Source organism: Capsicum annuum, chromosome 11, assembly GCF_002878395.1.
Source record: "Capsicum annuum cultivar UCD-10X-F1 chromosome 11, UCD10Xv1.1, whole genome shotgun sequence".
In the NCBI taxonomy this organism is placed as follows: Eukaryota; Viridiplantae; Streptophyta; class Magnoliopsida; order Solanales; family Solanaceae; genus Capsicum; species Capsicum annuum.
Genome location: NC_061121.1, coordinates 63,458,327 through 63,477,411, shown reverse-complemented (window position 1 = coordinate 63,477,411; position 19,085 = coordinate 63,458,327).

Below are 19,085 nucleotides of genomic sequence, written 5' to 3'. Positions count from 1 at the left end.
TTATAAGTTTAAATGGTGGCCGTTAAGGTTATAAGGTTAGACAGTGGCCCTTAAGGATATAAGGTTATAAGGTTGTTTACTATATAAGGTTGTTTACTAATATACGGTTGTTTACTTAACGGTGGTTATAAGGTTAAATGGTGGCTGTTAAGGTTATAAGGTTATAAGGTTAAATGGTGGCCATGAAGGTTATAAGGTTATAAGGTTGTTTACTAATATAAGGGTATAAGATTAAACGGTGGCTGTTAAGGTTATAAGGTTGTTAACTAGTGTAAGATTGTTTACTTAACGGTGGTTATAAGGTAAAACGGTGGTAGTTAAGGTTATAAGGTTATAAGGTTGTTTACTAATATAAGGTTGTTTACTTAACGGTGGTTATAAGGTTAAATGGGGGCCGTTAAGGTTATAAGGTTATAAGGTTAAACAGTGGCCATTAAGGTTATAAGGTTGTTTACTAATATAAGGGTATAAGGTTAAACGGTGGCAATTAAGGTTATAAGGTTGTTTACTAGTGTAAGGTTGTTTACTTAATGGTGGTTATAAGGTTAAACGGTGGCCGTTAAGGTTATAAGGTTAAATTGTGGCCGTTAAGGTTATAAGGTTATAAGGTTGTTTACTAATATAACGTTGTTTACTTAATGCTGGTTATAAGGTTAAATGGTGGCTGTGAAGGTTATAAGGTTATAAGGTTAAACGGTGGCCGTGAAGGTTATAAGGTTATAAGGTTGTTTACTAATATAAGGTTATATGGTTAAATGGTGACTGTTAAGGTTATAAGGTTATAAGGTTGTTTACTTAATGGTGGTATAAGGTTAAACGATGGCCGTTAAGGTTAAACGGCGGCCGTTAAAGTTATAAGGTTATAAGGTTGTTTACTAATATAAGGTTATAATTTTAAACGGTGGCCGTTAAGGTTCTGTTTCTCACTGTAAGATAAATCAGCCTATAACAAATTAATAGCAAGACACTGTAACATAAATCAGTCGGAAAAATATACAATAAAACCAAGAACATATATAGCTGATACCTCAATGACCATGTCAACATCTCTGAATTTTTCATAATCAAGAGTACCCTTGTGCAAGGAGAGAGCTTTTACAAACTTCTCTTGACTCAATTTTCCTTCATTGGCACAACGTTGTAAATTTGCTAAGCAATTTATGCATTACTTACATATTTTATTACCAAGGGTAAGTTGAAGTAATAACAGCAAAACAATATAATGAACTTACCTTTTATTCTATCAATCCCAGCCTCTAGGACTTTGTCATTAACTTCTTTAAGGATCACATAATAGTTGCTAAGGAGAAACACAGTTGTAATTTCAGAACCCATCAATCCACCTCCAGGAATTGCAACCTGTTTAACATGTCATGGCACTAACCCTAAATCAATCACCCCTGGAATCTGTTTGTGTTAAGATAGAAAATCAACATCTTTATAACTTTTCTAGAAAATTATGTAAGTTTCTTCCTAAAATAATTTAAGTTTATTCACCTTCGTGGTTCCACGTTGGGAAAGGAAAATATGGACTAAGGCCTTGGAAGTGCCTGAACGTATAAGAACTTCGAATGTTTCATACACCTAAAATAGAAGAGCTTTTGTGACAAGGGATTTCATTGGCCAAAAAAGTAGTGGAAGAGATCCAGAGTAGAACCTTAATAAGTCTAGCACATGGACCAGCCACGATACCATCTTCAACCACATCAATGAATGCTACGGGGTGATAGAGATTTGGAGCTATTCTAAGGGCTTGATCTCTAGAAAGCTTTAGTATTTCCCTTACCTCATCAAGAGACTCCAGCTTGTAAGTTCTATAAAGACTGCCTATAACTGATAACTTCATAGTCTTATGATAATTTTTATTTTAAGCCACCAAACAAACTTTAGGTCAAAACTATATGACGATCGGTGAGACTTGGACAATCAGGTTGAAAACCTAGCAACTTCATTTGATACAGAAATAGCTCATTTATGATTGCTGAACGGGTTTAGTGCAACTATATTTGGGACAAAGATTTTTGTATTTAAGGTACATTTCCAGATTACGAAAAAAAGCATGTGAAAACAATACCATTAAATTGTGTAAATACATTTGTTACAGATAAAAGTAAGACAGCAAAGCACCTGTATGGTCTAATAAACCCACCCAACCACCTCCACCTTCTCGGACACCAAGAACTCTGAAACTAAGAAGTGTTAGAGAGCCACATATCTACAAAACCTATCAGTTGAAAAAAAGGAACTCGAAGTTCACTAAACAGTGGGAATATATCCATTGCATCTAAAACAAGATGAATCAACAATCATAGGTGAGTAAATGCATGGAAGTAATTCTCATAAAAGTAACACATCTGTGTTACTCAATCCCTTTGAATTCTACTAGAACCATGTACTCCTATGTTGGAAATATATTTGCATCACCAATAACGTCTTAGCAGACAAAACTGAGGAGCAACAACTAAGTCTCATGAAAGAATTTCAAAGAAGAAAATACTGGATATGTTTAACCCATTTTTCTGTTTAGTTGGATAGATAACTGCTACCAAAGCACCAATGGCAACACAAAATGTCCCAACCTGCAGAATCAATTCGAATCTGTTCACCTCAAGCCTTCGAGAACTAAGAAGGACAAACAAGATTTTTATATTAAAAATAAGTGTGCTTACTAATAAAGTTTTCATATCTATGCATCACTACACCACTAAGAAGCCAAAAACGGATGAAATCAAAAGCAGATTCACCAATTAAGTGCAGTTTACCAACACAAGGATAAAGAACTAGAGGAAAAGTAATAGGATATGTACAAACCTCAAGTTTACAGCAATTGAGTCTTCCTTTTCTTTTACAGAATCAAGGAACCTTTCTGCTTGACCATGGAAAGATTCACATTTGCATTGGGATGAACAAATGGAAACCTATTTCAGAAACCTATAGGGCTAATATTTGGTAAGACAAATCAGGAAAGGATGGTTGGAGATTCGTTCGTATGATCATAAAAGATTGCTTTATAATGGACCAAAGATTTGATTATTACTTTTAAATTTTTTGATTGGTAGACAAGTATGCTTTAACTGTCAAATAATTTGCAGTCAATACAAAATTCAAAATATATGAAGTGTGAATGGTATGTATAAGAAAAAAAAGGAATGCTTAACAATCATCTTCCATGCATTTCTAGGATATATTATGCAGGAATTTCTCTCCAGATTCTATTATAAGAATATATTCATAAATCCTACTCAACCAAGTCACAAGGGGAAACAATCTAAAAAACATGCATCCTACTGTTTAAAACAGAAACAGAGAGAAGACGAAATACCAAATTAAATACAGTAAAGAGCAGAACAACATTTTAGGCATAGGAACAAATACCAAATTCAAAACAGAAACAGAAAGAAGAACAACATTGTTTAAAACCTCCAAAGTATTTGTCATTCTCACTCAAATAGCCAAAACAAATGAGACCAGCACTAGAAATAACAGGAGAACAAGTAAACTCGTGAAATTAATATCGCAATTCAGCAACCTATGAATGAAAAATAGTAACTCAATTGATTGGAAAGCGAGGCATACAGGAATTCCTTGATTTAGGTTAGAGCTGTGAGAAAAACTATCTCGCGTTGAGAATAGGCAGAGCTGACCAGTGGAAATTGGAGAACAAGGAAAATTTTGATATTAATACAAAAATCGAGCAACCTATGAATGAAAAATAGCAACATCGATCGACTGGAATGTGAGGCATACCTTGGAATTCCTCGATTTAGTGTAGAGTTGTGAGAAAAATTCTCTCTCTTTGAGATCACAAAGAGAAAATGATCGTGGAAATTGGAAAAGTGGGAGTGATTAATAGCTTAGGATTTAATTAGTCATGAGTTAAATTATAAGAAAATAAATGTTTTTTAATTTCTTATTTTCACAATTGGCGCTTTAATTTTTGGTAAAGAGATGGAATTGGCGCTTTAATTTTTGGTGAAAGAAAAAAATTCCCGCTCATGCCTTCAATGGTGTATTATTTGGGACCATTTACTAAATTTTTTTGGGACCATATTTAGTACCTTCATAATAAACTACATAAATAAGGACCAAAATTTAATCTTGTCTCAATACCTATACTTTTAGAGATGGGATTATTAGCTCATCCCAAAATGTTGGTCATAAATAAAGCTTTTTCTTGTAGTGGTTTCCACGTAAAAATTCTAGTGTTTTTACTTTCCTACACTACCTTTGTTTTTCTAGCACCTCATAGTTGCTTTACTATTCTTTTACTTGTGAATGACTTTGAGGGACCTGGTCCCTCACTGTGTGGTACAACCCTCAAGGGTTCTAACAGAATTAAAGAGCTTAGGGGAGGGAGTTACTATACTGCATAGAATAGTAGCTACCTGTCCCTTAGCCGACATTACAATCCTTAAAGTCCTACTTGATCTTAAGTATTGATGTTTGATATTAGAGGAGTACTTCACTAAGGGAAAACATATGGTTTATCTTATGTCACATGTGAATTCTTTGTGAGAGTGAGTGGAACTTGATTTTTACACACATTCTTGTAATAAATTACATAGTAGTGAGTTTATATGGGTGTGACACGACTGGAACCATGGCCTTGTCGCAATGAGCAATTCTACGCCCTGCCAGGATCGAGAATCGCCCCCATTATCCAACCCAACTACCAAACACATACCTTCAGTCGGTTGAAGTCTGAACATATAACAAGATAGCATATCCAATCATGTGGTGACTCTGGGATAAGTCTATATCCGAGACCAACTCAACCAAGACAAATCACCCAGTAACCAACCTAAACCAATGCAGAAACCATAAGTCAACACTCTGAGAATAAGCCAATGCACGTATATATATGAAACATATCCAATCAATACAATACCAATGTCCACAGCTGTCCATATAAAGCCTCTAGACCAACCAAAGAGTACCTACTCGGGACATGCCCTCGACCATAGCCAAAAACAAAAGTCTATGAAAGACAAGAGATATGTAAAGTAAGCCATGATATAAAATAGATGCCTTCTGAATAGTGGACGCTCACCACTTCAATCAAATATCAACTGTCTCCGAATTTGATCACTAAGCATGAGAAGTAAAATGGTCGATCCTTGCATATTGTGGGTATACTGCCACCCGAAGATGGGTTAGTAGGTAAACACTGTCATTAACTCAGGATAAGGATAAGATTATGCCATTTACAAAGCCAACTAAAATCATCCATAATGCAAACAACCATACATATACATATAACCATGCCGGGAAAGGGAACCGGGTTTAGCATACAATTAAAACCTTTACCTGGGCTGTGTAACAACAATACTAACAATACCCAACTACGTGATAAAGGTGTCACCAATTGGGTTAACAGATAAATAGATCAATGAAACTCAACATTATAAATATCTAATTAGGATGGTAGAGCATGATCATCATCAGCCTGAGGAGGAATGGTAGGAATAGTAGAACTCCACATAGGGTAGTACAATTAGGAGATGGACCCCTAAACTGAGTCTGAACTCTATAAGTAGGATGAGTTCCACCCACATTATCCTTAGGTGGGATAGAAAAAGTTCTACGAGCATCAGATCTTTAGGGAGGCATGATTTAAAATATGAACAAATAGAGATTAGAAGAGTTTCAAGACCTTAGAAACTATAGCCCAACATAGAGCACAAGAAAGGGAAACATTCCTAAATTTCTCATAGTCTCTCCCTCATAAGTATGGCGCGTTACAAACCTATGATAGAGACTCTACTTGATATGGATTTGTGGACACCTAATTTGACCATGAACCTAGGCTCTAATTCCGACTTTGTCATGACTCAAACCAAGGCCTGGCTATTATGGGTATCTGACGTCCACCGAGAACCAGAGACCAACCCCTTTGCCTAGCCAAACAGAGCATACCACACCTAGAAATGACTAAATTCCTAGCTATAACATTGTAGAAAGTAATAAGTTTAAAAATATCTAAGAGTGTCAACATCAATACCCAATCCACAGTAATATCCACAAAGCCTTTACTAATTCAAAAACAATCTAAGTCGAGACAAGACCCTGACCCTGATAAAGACAATGACAATGTAAATGTGAAGTTTTCAATATTAATTTATGGAAGGAAAAGCAGATGGAATGATCAAGTCTTTCAGAGAATGGAACCTCACCACTTTATCATAATGACTGACTCTAAGATCTATTATCACTGTGTAGGAAAAGTAAAAGTGCCTTCACACCCTACAACGCATTGGGATGCAGTATCCAGAGAAGGTTAGTGGGGTGAGCACTATCATGTAACTCAGGATAAGGGTAAAACAGTGTTAGTCAAAAGTTAAATTTCAAATTCATTATACATGTTCACATACATGCATACATATAAATAATAGATATTGGGGTAGGGAATGAGGTTTAAAATGATAGTAAAACATTATCCTATACTATGTAGCTCAACCTTGATAAGAAGGTACCCACAGGCTATATGGGTTCAACTTTCCCTGCTGAAAGGGCCCAAATGGGTGGCAGACACATGAACTAGAGGTATCAAGGAAGACAAGGGAATGTCCTGACCCCATGCCAATCCTAGATACAAAATATATCAATAGTGTGAAGCATGCACATAGTCAACTAGACCACCCCACATTGGTCAATATGAGTTTCCAGTATAAGTTATTCGAGACCCATGCCATCATGGCCTAGCTGCACAACACCCATTAATCCTAGTTAAAATAAGTTTCACATAACCCATTCATTAACTAAGGAATAATACATTAAGGCATACCATGGTATCATCATACCATTTAGCTTGCAAGCTGACAATTATAATTCCATTAACTTGGGGGAATGCCTCGACCCCTATATTCATTAAATCAAAACATAGCAAATGAGACTTTTAAAATTCATGTTCATTATTTAAGAATTTATGTAATGCAATAGAATAGGTGAGTAAGTCAAACCAAGTGACAATTCTACAATTCAAGTCATGTACACAAGGTGGTTAAAGAAACATAATTTTTGGAAACTAATTTCCAATTTAGGATTACCTTAACCCCCATTCAAATTTCCAATCTGATGCACCCTCATTAGGTCAAAACATTCAATTCAAAGCATGAACAACTCATGAAAATCATAGGAAAATAATTCAAAAATCATGCATTCCAAAACCCTCAACCCATTTCAAAACCCACATTCAAATCCATACAATTAAACCATTTAAAACACAAAATTTTCATAAAATAAGATTTGAGGAAAAGTAACATGGCGGAAAATATCACAACTATGTAGAGAAATCACCCTTGAGAGCCGTAATTGACCAACTTCTTTTAAACCCTAAGTGTGCTTGACGTTGGGGATTTGAGAGAGGTTTAGAATTTATTTTAAATTTTTTCAAAGTGATAATGATACCCTAAAGGGATTTTAAGTGGTGGATCACAATTGGTGAAGAGGGGAAATGTCCAAAGTGCCCTTAATGAAAAACTAAAAATTATCGCCTAGTCGCTATGGGTGGCCTTACGACTCGTGACCTCCAGTCGTAGTCTAGACAATATCCATAAGGTAAAAACATTGGTTTGACTATGAGTCACACCCTACAAATCATATCTATATCCTACGACTCGTTAGGTTCAACCATAGTCAAAGTAGAATTAATTGGGCACTAGCATAGTTAGGCTACGAATAAGTATGATACGACTTGTTGTGATTCTAGATAACTTGTATAGTCTCAATCGTGATCAAAATAGGAACCTGGCCAAACATATTGGTCAGTTTATGATTAGGGTCCAACGACCCATAATGAAACCCTACAACTCGTAGGGAGGGTCGTAATCTGGGCAGTGAGCTCAAAGGTCAAGAATATTTTTAGGGACCAAAAATCTTGGTGTTAGACCCCAGATATCATGTATTAAGTAGAAATCCTAATAAAATTAATAAGGTACATATTTGCATCATCAGTTGGCAAGGCTGTAAGCAGACCTTTCAGATTCAATAGTTGGATCATAAAACTAGTAATGTCAAACTTCACATCCGGTGGTAATACAGGAGGAATGATAGCTTATCTCTTGGTAGGCTCACCATATCCTAAATCCTCCTCCAAATTATCATATGCTGGCAAGTACTGATAGGATGGGAGTACTTGTGCTCTACCCATTCTACTCTGTCAAGTTCTGCTTAATAATTAATTACTGGTCTCTGTCTCACTCTCTGTACCTCTTGAGTTTCACACTGAGCCACCTCATTATCTCTCCTATACTATTCCTATTCTAGTAACCATACAATGATTTGCTCTACTATTTCCTAAGGAGGTGAGAAGACAAGTCACATGGATTATTTTGAGGCTACTCATAATGAGCTTTACGACTATGCTGTGACATCCTATGATTCTAGTGTAGGATTCTTTCTGGTTCAGGATCAATTAGGAGTAATGAATTGCCTTAACTCCTCCTGATATTCATACACCGGCATATGCCCTAAGAAGAACAAAAATTAAAATTCGAAAACTTCAATAACTTCAATCAATAATTATGCAATCATATTCCCCAGCAACAACACTATAATTTAGTGTCTCCCAAATGATACCCTCCTAGAATATACAATTTGGTCGATATAAAATTATAGTAATGTCATGAGCCGAGAATACCCCCTAGTCGTAAAATAGTACTTAGAACCACAAGTGATCCCAAGCTAACCCATGAACTAGCATGATACTTGAGCATCTAATTTAGAATAAATAAAATAGCTAAATTTGTTGTGCGGAAACATAATCATGACATAATATGGATAAATAAAATACTGATAAAGTTTACAACATGATAAAACTAAAGAGAGAACTGGAATTTACAATTCATGACTTTGACTAACCATCTATGAAGCCTCTACTATACTAATAATAGATAGCTGGGACATGCCTCAAACTATAACTAATCAATACATGCATACGACTAAATACAATATAGTACATGAATTACAGCTGACTGGAGTCCCCGAAATAGGAGAACTCATCACGTGCTGGTTGGAAGCTGCAACTATCTGATTATAATGTGTAGGTTACAACTGTTACCTACATTATGAGTCAATGTAGCACATAGAGATATATGTAGATCAATACTTTTGAATGTACTGAGTAAGAAAATGGAACAGGTACATAATCTTAAGAACAAGCATGCCAAGTGTTAGCCGCATCACTAAGAGACTGAGATAAACTGAAAGCTGAAGTATCTTAAAACACTCATAACAAATAAAATCTGATAAAATCTTAAAAAATTACTTTTGTAGAATGAATAGAACATAAGCTGGTAAGCAGTAAACAAGAATACTATATATAAATCTCATGTAAAGTGGAACATATTATAGAACTATAGCGAGGATCGTGTATAAATTTTTGGTCTAAAACTATGGGATAGAAACTGACATAACTCGAGGATCTGAATATACCAATATACTAAATATGAATGCATGAACATACAAAACCAACATAACATGTACTGAGCTGATCTGATTAACTGAATAACTAATGCCTGTGTGAATGAATGATTGAAATCTAAGTAAAGGGATAACTAATGTCTAAATACTAGGTAGTTGATACCTAAATATACAGTAATTGATTTATGAGCATTGAATAGTTAATGACTGAATACTGAATAACTGACATCTTAATACTGATCAACTGATATCTGAATATTGATTTACTAGTATCTGTATATTGATTAACTAATATCTGTATACTGATTAACTGATATTTGTATAATAATTAACTGATAATTGAATGCTTATCATGTAATACTAGATTGTACTTAGTCTGAATAACTGGACTAAAAATATGGAAGGTATTATGTAACTGACATGCCCCAATCACAGCTAATCGGGGTCCAACCTGTAACCCCAGTTGGAAGAGTGTCAGTATTGTGCCATGCGTACTAACCCTAGCTGTGTGGATCCACTAAATTTGAGTCTTGAAGGAGTAAAGAGTCACCCTCTACTGGGAGGTGCTCTCATGAGATACGTGTCAACGCTCAACTAGAAGGAAGACATCTCAAACCTATGTAGGATATATAGTTCTAGAACTCAGGGAATGCTACAAATGGTCACACCCTCTACTGGCAGATGAGCCCCCATCCCTAGGTTCGCTCGGTGCAAAATCCTACTCCCAATTGAACTGACACTAGCACTACATTGAACTAAACTCAAGTGAAAATTATTATATAACTGATACAGCTCATCATGATCATAAATATTTGAGTAAACAATAAGACTCATGATTTCACTTATTTATTACTTGAAAGATTTGAAGCGTAAGTAAACACATAGGTATCGGGTGTTTAGAACCCGCCAGCACTGAATGACCATAAAGCACTATATCAACAGTTAAAATTATAGTATGGGAATAATGGTTCAAATACCCAAAACATTAACATTCCACCAAACTTATGAGAATTATGAACTTGAACATGGGAATGTGTTAAACATGAAAAATCAACATGATTACATGGCTAAATTCATAAATTGGTGATTTAACATGAAATTCATTTGAATATGACATGGGAAATTAAAAATTGAAGCATGAGATAACATAATTCTCCATGTAATCATACTTGGATATGAATTAAGTTCAAATCACTAAGGGGAAAGCATAAAATAAACCCATCTTGAACATATGCATCTTCATAAAAAACAAAACTCATCTTTTTAATCAAAGAAAGGTTTTTTGGGATCCATGGGTGAAAGGGACTCATAAATAAACTCTCACATACCTTAATTAGATAAAGTCTTGAAGAAATTTATCCATTGAAGCTTGAATCATTAATAAAACCTTTTGAATTTGGAGCTTGGGTACTTGATTTCTTTATGAGAAAGTTGAATCTTTCATTCTTAGGAAGGGGGGGGGGGTTTACATCAGAAATTTTGAAGAAGATGGGCAAATAATGCCCTTTTGGGTGTCATAATTCGTACCTTGGATGTTTGGGGTTGAGGGGAAAGGACCAAAGTACGCCTTGACTCTGAAGAAGATGAAACAGTAAAGGAATAGACCCCACATCATTCCCCTTAGTATGGAGGAGTATCCCCCGCGCCACCCGCCTTATCTCGGGGGAATAACCCCTGTGCCGTGGGCTTATTGACTGCCCTTACTTCTTACTATGAAAAAGGTCAAAACTTTTTGCTCTAATATAGGATTAAGGCAAATTTTTTATCATTGAAAATATAGTCAATTAGCTATCATTTGGTGTGTCTTGAGATGAGAAATTCAAGATATATCAAAAGTTATACACATTTAAAATAGACCCTTGCAGAATCAGATACAAAGATTTGGCTGAACAAAGGCTCTTAGCTCAACTTTGCTCCAAGTGATTCCTATGAAGATTTTTCACCTCAAAAGAACTCCACACACTAGGATAAAGATCATGACAAATTTATTCACATAAAAATCATGGAATTATAGATTTCACATATAGTAACAACGATTTAAAGTCTAGCCCAAGAATGTGGGGTGCTACATTATTTCCCCCTTGGAATCATTCGTCCTTAAATGATGGATAGGAATTTGTTGAAGTATTATGAGTATGGAATAATGTAAACATATATTGTCTTGTAATGAAGGATATAATTGAGCTGAAGCATGATAACTTTATCAAGAAACTGATTCCTGAGCTGACTTGATTTTACTTACTATAAGGAGCTGATTCATGTTGAGAGTTTAGTACCCGCTCAAAGTGTTCATGATACAATAATGCACAGAGAACAGTAAGGTAATAAATTATGCAAGAAGGAATTATACAATAATGATACTAAGATCGTACAAGGGGTACTACACTATTTGAGCTGAATTACAAGGAAAACTGAGATCATTTACTGAACACTTATGAACTGAATCATGACTACATAGCTGAATCTTAAACTTGATGCATAAACTGAACTGAATTTTTATCTTTCATGGACATAAATAAATTACCTCATGGAATATGCATATTCCAAAAACCTTGGATTGTAAGACTAGATGGAAAGTAGGAAAACCATAGGAACTTATCTGTCTGACTGCTAAACTGAATTGCTAGCTATACAGACTAAATTATACTGAAAGATTATACTTAACTGGATTATTTCTTCAACACACTTTCTAAAAAGTTCTAATAACATTAGGGAGAAAAGAATTCTTGGGCATGATCTGAATAAGATATCTGAATAAGGAATATTAACATGGATATAACTCTATAACATGGAACGTAGGGCTATATAACTTACTAGTATTTAGTCGATGCAACTTCTAATGCTCAAGCTTATCCCCAAGTCTGAATTGACTACTTACCATCACCAAGTTTAAGCCCAACTCAAAATCATACGGTACTGGACATAAAACCATAAAACTAGTCTGAACCATGAATCCAATACCCCATGTGTTTTCACCACTTCTCATCTTAAGAGTAATTATTATTACCACTTTAACAACTAAATTCAACCTCTAACTAGGAATTTACTAGCGCACAATGCACTCATCCACTTATATACCAACATGACATTCAAGACTATCATTATAATCACATATGAACTTATAGGAAAACACCCACAAAAGCATATTTCTGATATTCTCTAAACCTAAAAAATAACTTTCTAGCACTATTCTTGAAAAGACACACATGGAATTCTAAACTAACCATGACATATATCAAAAGCTTTGTCTCAATCATCCTTCACACATATACCTGAGATATAACAAGCATGCAATCATCTTTCCCCAACATGAGACATTTACTCTCTCCCATATAAATAATTACTCAGCACTACTATCATTACATAAGGAGAGGTCACTGAAAGGTTAGAAAATAAGGACCTAAAACATGAAAGACTACTATGCATACTTGGGAACTGAACTGATCCTTAAGGAATAGAGTATCAAAAGCATAAATTTATCAGAGATGTCAAAACTGAGGACATACATGACATAATCTAAGTTTAACTAGTAATTAAGAGTGCATGATGAGCTATGGGATCTGAGCATACTGTAAAGCATGAGTACATGAGTTATGAGCTGCATGACCTGAGTTTGGAGTTCATAAATTCATAGAGTATGATTCGTACGAGTGAGTGGACTGGAACTTCTCAAACTAGGAACTGGAAGTGTATATGATTTTATGGAATGTGCATGAATAAGAGCTATGATCACAAGGCTAACTTGTAAGGCATGAGAAGATCTCATGATAACTGAAGAACAAAACTTTGCATTGAGATGAGAGTGGGTCGGGCATTATCCTTCCTTACTGCTTTTCAACAACATACTAGCATCACTTCTACAATCTGAGAACCTGACTTGGTTACTTGTTCTATCATCTTCTCCTTAGCTTTAAGCTATTATTCTAAGTCTTTTGGACCCTGGAAAAAACTCTAAACTTAACTGCAACACTCTACTCTAGAGCCCAAGATATAACAATGCACATTAATACTAAACTCACCCCGAAAGACTACACCTAAAAGTGTGCAACCCTCTGCTAGTACTTCCCTTTGAATTCACACCATCTAGAATTTTAAACTCTTCTTTCTATTTCGCAATCATCAAAGATTTAACTTAGATTCTAACAAGTAACATGGATATTCACAAACTCTTAATGAATCATACTACTTTAATCATAGCCTACTAGTATCACATCTCTAAACATATATTTTTCCCTAAACCATGATAATTACCATTATACCTAAACATACTCAACATCAATAATATATAATTTTGAATCAACATACTCAAATTCTTGCATGCACTATTTCAAGCCTACAAATTCACCTTTCATAAAACTAGCCCTATGGGTACATAGTCTACTAAATCCAGATAAACACTATGTCCACTTTACTACTACTAAACTTCTAGGTTCATGCTTTTAACTCTAGATCATATGATGTCTAAGGATTCTGGCAAGGCATCTGAAGGCATATCTGACTTTTCTTAGTGCATGATTCTCATGAACATGAACAAAATCTTTCAAACTTTAGAAATTACAAGAACTGATGGGATACTTTCGAGCCTGATACAATCCCATAATTATCTGTGGAGACTGTTTGAGGAAAACTTTGTCTGTAAGGATTTAATCTTGGCTTTTTCTATTACCTCACGATAAGACAGAGTTGGCATTAATAGATTTATGTAAGAATCTGCATAAGTTCCTTATAAAACACTTCTACTACACGATCTAAGACATAAAAGAAGGGAAATATTTTTTAAATGACCTGTAGCCTCTTAAACAAAAGTACAGACGTCTCCATACCATTCCGCAAGACACTACTAGACACGACTTCATAGACACTTTAGGACACTAAAAATATGCAATATGATACAAAGTTTGTCACGACACGAGACTACCCGTAGATGTAACATGACGTATAAAACCACAAGTGATTCCAAGCTAACCCATGAACTGGCATGATACTTGAGCAACTAATTTTGAATAAATAAAATTGCTAAATTTTTTTGTGGAAATGTAATCATGACATAATCTGGATAAATAAAATACTGATAAAGTTTACAACCTAAAAAAATTAAAGAGAGAACTAGAATTTAAATTTAATGATGCTGACTAACTATCTATGAAGCCTCTACTATACTGACTACAGATAGCTGGGACATGCCTTCAACTACCACTAATCAATACATATGAATAAATACAATATAGTACATGAATTATAACTGACTAGAGACCCCGAAATAGGAGAACTAATTATATGCTGGCTGGAAGATACAACTATCTGATTATGATGTATAGGCTACAACTGGTACCTATATTATGAGACAATGTAGCACATAGACATATATGTGGATCAGTACTTTGGAATGTACTGAGTAATTAGGGGTGAATGGAATACGTAAAACTGAATAGGTACATAATCTTAAAAACATACATGCCAAGTGTTAGTAGACTCACTGAGAGACTAATATAAACTAAAAGCTAAAGTATCTTAAAACATGTGTAACAGATATAATCTGATAAGCTGGTGAATCACTACACTTTGTTTATTAAGACATTATTTTTATAGAATGAATAGAACTGAAGCTGAGAAGAGATAAATCATGAATACTGTATATAAATCTCATGTAAATCTAAAAATATTATAGAACTATGCTAAGGATCATATATGAATTTTGGGTCTAAAATTATGGGATAAAAACTGACATAACTCGAGGATATGAATATTCTGAAATACCGAGTATGAATGTATGAATATACAAAACCAATATAACATGTACTAAGTTGATCTGATTAACTCTATAGTTGATACCTGTGTGACTGAATGATTGAAATCTAAGTATAGAGATAACTAATGTCTATTTAATGAGTAGATATACCTGAATACAGACTAACTGATTTACAAATATTGAATAGCTGATGACTGAATACTGAATAACTGACATCTGAATACTAATCAACTGATATTTGAATACTGATTTACTGGTATATGTATACTGATTAACTAACATCTGTATACTGATTAACTAATATTTGTATACTGATTAACAGATATCTGAATATTGATCATATAATACTAACTGTACTTAGCTTGAATAACCAGGCTAAAACTGTAGGAGCTAACATGTAACCGACATGCCCCAATCTAAGTAAATTGGGGTCCAACCTGTAACCTCAATTAGAAGGGTATTAGTACCATGCCATTGGTACTAACACTCGTTGTGTGGATCTGCTAATCTAGGGTCTCGAAGGACTAAGGAGTCACCCTCTACTAGCAGGTGCTCTCATTAGATACATGTCAACCCTCAACTGGCAAGAAAACATCTCAAACATACACTGGCTATGTAGTTCTATAACTCAAGGACTGCTACTAAAGGTCACACCCTCTATTGGCAGGTGAGTCCCCATCCTTAGGTTCACTCGATGTTAAATCCTACTCCTAACTAAACTAAAACTGGCACTGGAAAGAAGTAAACTAAACTGAACATTATTACATAACTGATAGTGCTCATCATGATCATAAATATCTGAGTAAATAATAAGGCTCATGGTTTTACTTAATTATAACTTGAAAAATCTGAAGAGTAAATAAACACATAGGTATCGGGTGTTCATAACCCACAAACACTGAATGACCATAAAGTACGATATCAACACTTAAAACTATAGTATGGAAATCATAGTTAAAAGACCCAAAACATGAGCATTCCACCATACATATGATAATTATGAACTTGAACATAGAAATATGTTAAAAATGAGATATCAACATGATGACATGGATAAATCCATAAATTGGGGATTTAATATGAAATTCATTTGAATATGACATGGGAAATTGAAACTTGAAGCATAATATAACATAACTATCCATGGAATTATACTTTGACAAGAATTGAGTTCAAATCAGTAGGGAAAAACCCATCTTGAACATATGCATCTTCATAAAAAAATCATCTTTGTAATCAAAGGAAAGTTTTTGGGCTCCGTGTGAAAGGGACCCATGAATAAACTCTCACATACCATAATTAGATGAATTCTTGAAGAAATCTTACAATTGAAGCTTAAATCTTTGAAAAAAACTTGAATTTGGAGCTTGGATACTTGAATTCTGAGAGAGAAAGTTGAAGCTTTCATTCTTGGGAAGGGGAGGATTTTTACGTGAGAAATTTTGAAAAAGATGGGAAAAATAATGCCCTTTTGGGTGTTATAATTCATGCCTTGGATGTTTGGGGTTGAGGGGAAAGGACCAAAGTACTCCTTGACACTTATGAAGCTAAAACTGTAAAAGAAGAGACACCGCATCGTACCTCTTAGTCCGGGGAAATATCCCCCACACCGCCCTCCTTATCCCAGGGGAACAACCCCCATGGCCCGGGATTATTGCCTTTCCTTACTTCTTCTCATGAAAAAGGCTATAACTTTTTGCTCAGGTATCGGATTAAGGTGAAATTATTATCGGTGGAAAGCTAACTCAATTATATATCAATTGGTGGTCTTGAGTTGAGAAATTATACATATATAATAAGTTATGCACCTTAAAAGTAGACCCTTGTAGAATCAAATACAAAGATTTGACCGAATCAAAGGCTCTTAGCTCAACTTTGCTCTAAGTGATTCCCACAAACAATTTTTACCTAAAAAGCACTCCACATATAAGGATAAATATCATGACATATTTATTCACATAAAAATCAAGAAATTAGAGTTTACACATGTAGGAACGATGGTTTAAAATCTAGCTCAAAAAATGCAGGGTGTTATATGTAACCCAATTACATTGGGGTTGATCCTAGATGAAATAGGCTGAACTCATTTCATAAACCTACTGAAGTAGTTAGAAGTGCAGGAAAGTGAATGGGGGTTTGCATTAAATCAATAAAAGTAACAAGATTTGAATTCTTTTGGTTTAAACAATCTGAACTGTACACTAGTCTTGTGTCCCCCCTGGATTCTAACTCTGTAGGTTTATCATGCTTAATTTAACTATATCACCGCTGCACATGCTGAATCTGATAAGCTAAGTATTTCCAATTGTCTTGTGAACTCGTTGGTAAATTTCACCCTCCACCTTGTAAGCCTCAGGGTGTTTACTAACCCTTGCCTTTAATCCCAGTTTAATTATCACCTTGTGGGTCTCAAGTTATTAAACTAGGGTTGAACGCCTTAAATCAATGTCATAATCTTCTTTCTCAATTTCAATTTCTCTTGTGAAGATTAGCTCAAATTCAGGCAGGTTTTTAGAGGTGGCCATCGCTAAAAATTAATTAAGCTGAAGAAGATCACAATACACGTGAAAATGATGATCTAGCAGAATTAGCGACTCATAGTTGTGAAATAAGCCATGGAATTCAATAAAGAACGCATAACATTAATCTCACAATAATTGATGAAGAAAACCCAAAGTCTCAAATTAATTAATAAACTAAAAGCCCAAAACAAGAAGATATTTTCAAGATCAAAAGTTAATCTTGAAATTAATAAGTGTTTGTAAGAGTATAAAGTGTGTAGCTTAATACAAGAGTAACTCAAGGGTATTTATAGTTTCTCAAAATAACAAAGAAAAACTAACCCCAAAAAAATAAAAAAAATTAAGTCGACAGTAGCTACGCCTATTGCAATGAGTTCTCAGGACTAACGACGACTCGTTACGGCTTTCATTGCTCTCTTTGTTGCTCAGTGATAACAACTCATGGTCAAAACACAAGATTCATTTTATGAAAGTCATTGTCACTCCTGTGAATGGTCAACATTCAAAACTTTCTCTATATTTTTAGAATGACTCCTAAATATGAGTCATTGTCACTCCTAACAACGCATATCCTTCATCCATTTCCACTAGGGCTTCAAGTCTATCTTCAATACTTCTGCTAGTATGCTCAGAATGACTCACACCATAACTCGTTGTCATACCTATCTTGTACTGACATTATCAATTTACGGTTGTAATATATATTAGTCTTTTTATTTTATTTCTCTAGATCATATATTACTAGCTATTTTCGATTACGGGTTGGTTTACCTACTAGTGTGTTTTAGTAGGTGTCATCATGACCTGAGAAATTGTGTCATAACAGGCAATTCAAAAATGGATTAGATAAATGTAATAAAGTATAGATTATTATTCATACAACAAACAAACTAAATGTGAGACCATCAAGAGTGAATTAAACTACATATGGTAAAAAACCATGTGAATCCTTAATGCAATATTTGATACGCAGTGCTATCATGTTAGTTTATATAATAGGTTACCTGATCTTGCTTTCAAACCTTTATAAACCTCAAAACAATACATTTTTGTTACAACATGACATATTGGATTAGATAATATAATAAGGATTTCATAGGACTTCTTGCAAGTGAATTCGGGTGAGTAAAACTCTCGATATTGAACTTCATGTAAAGGGGTTATTTGGGATGTCATGATCAAAGGGTGAATTGTGGAAAAGGAGAAACTGGGGATATTTCCAAGTTTCTACCTCACCACACCTACTATAGCTGGTGGCAGGACACTATAGGCTATTGCTATAGTGGGGTAATTCTCATTATAATAGGAATCAAAGTCAATCAATCTCACTATAGTGGGAGAATTTTGCGATAGTAGGATCAGGCTACTATAGCAAGGAAAATTGTTATTTATGT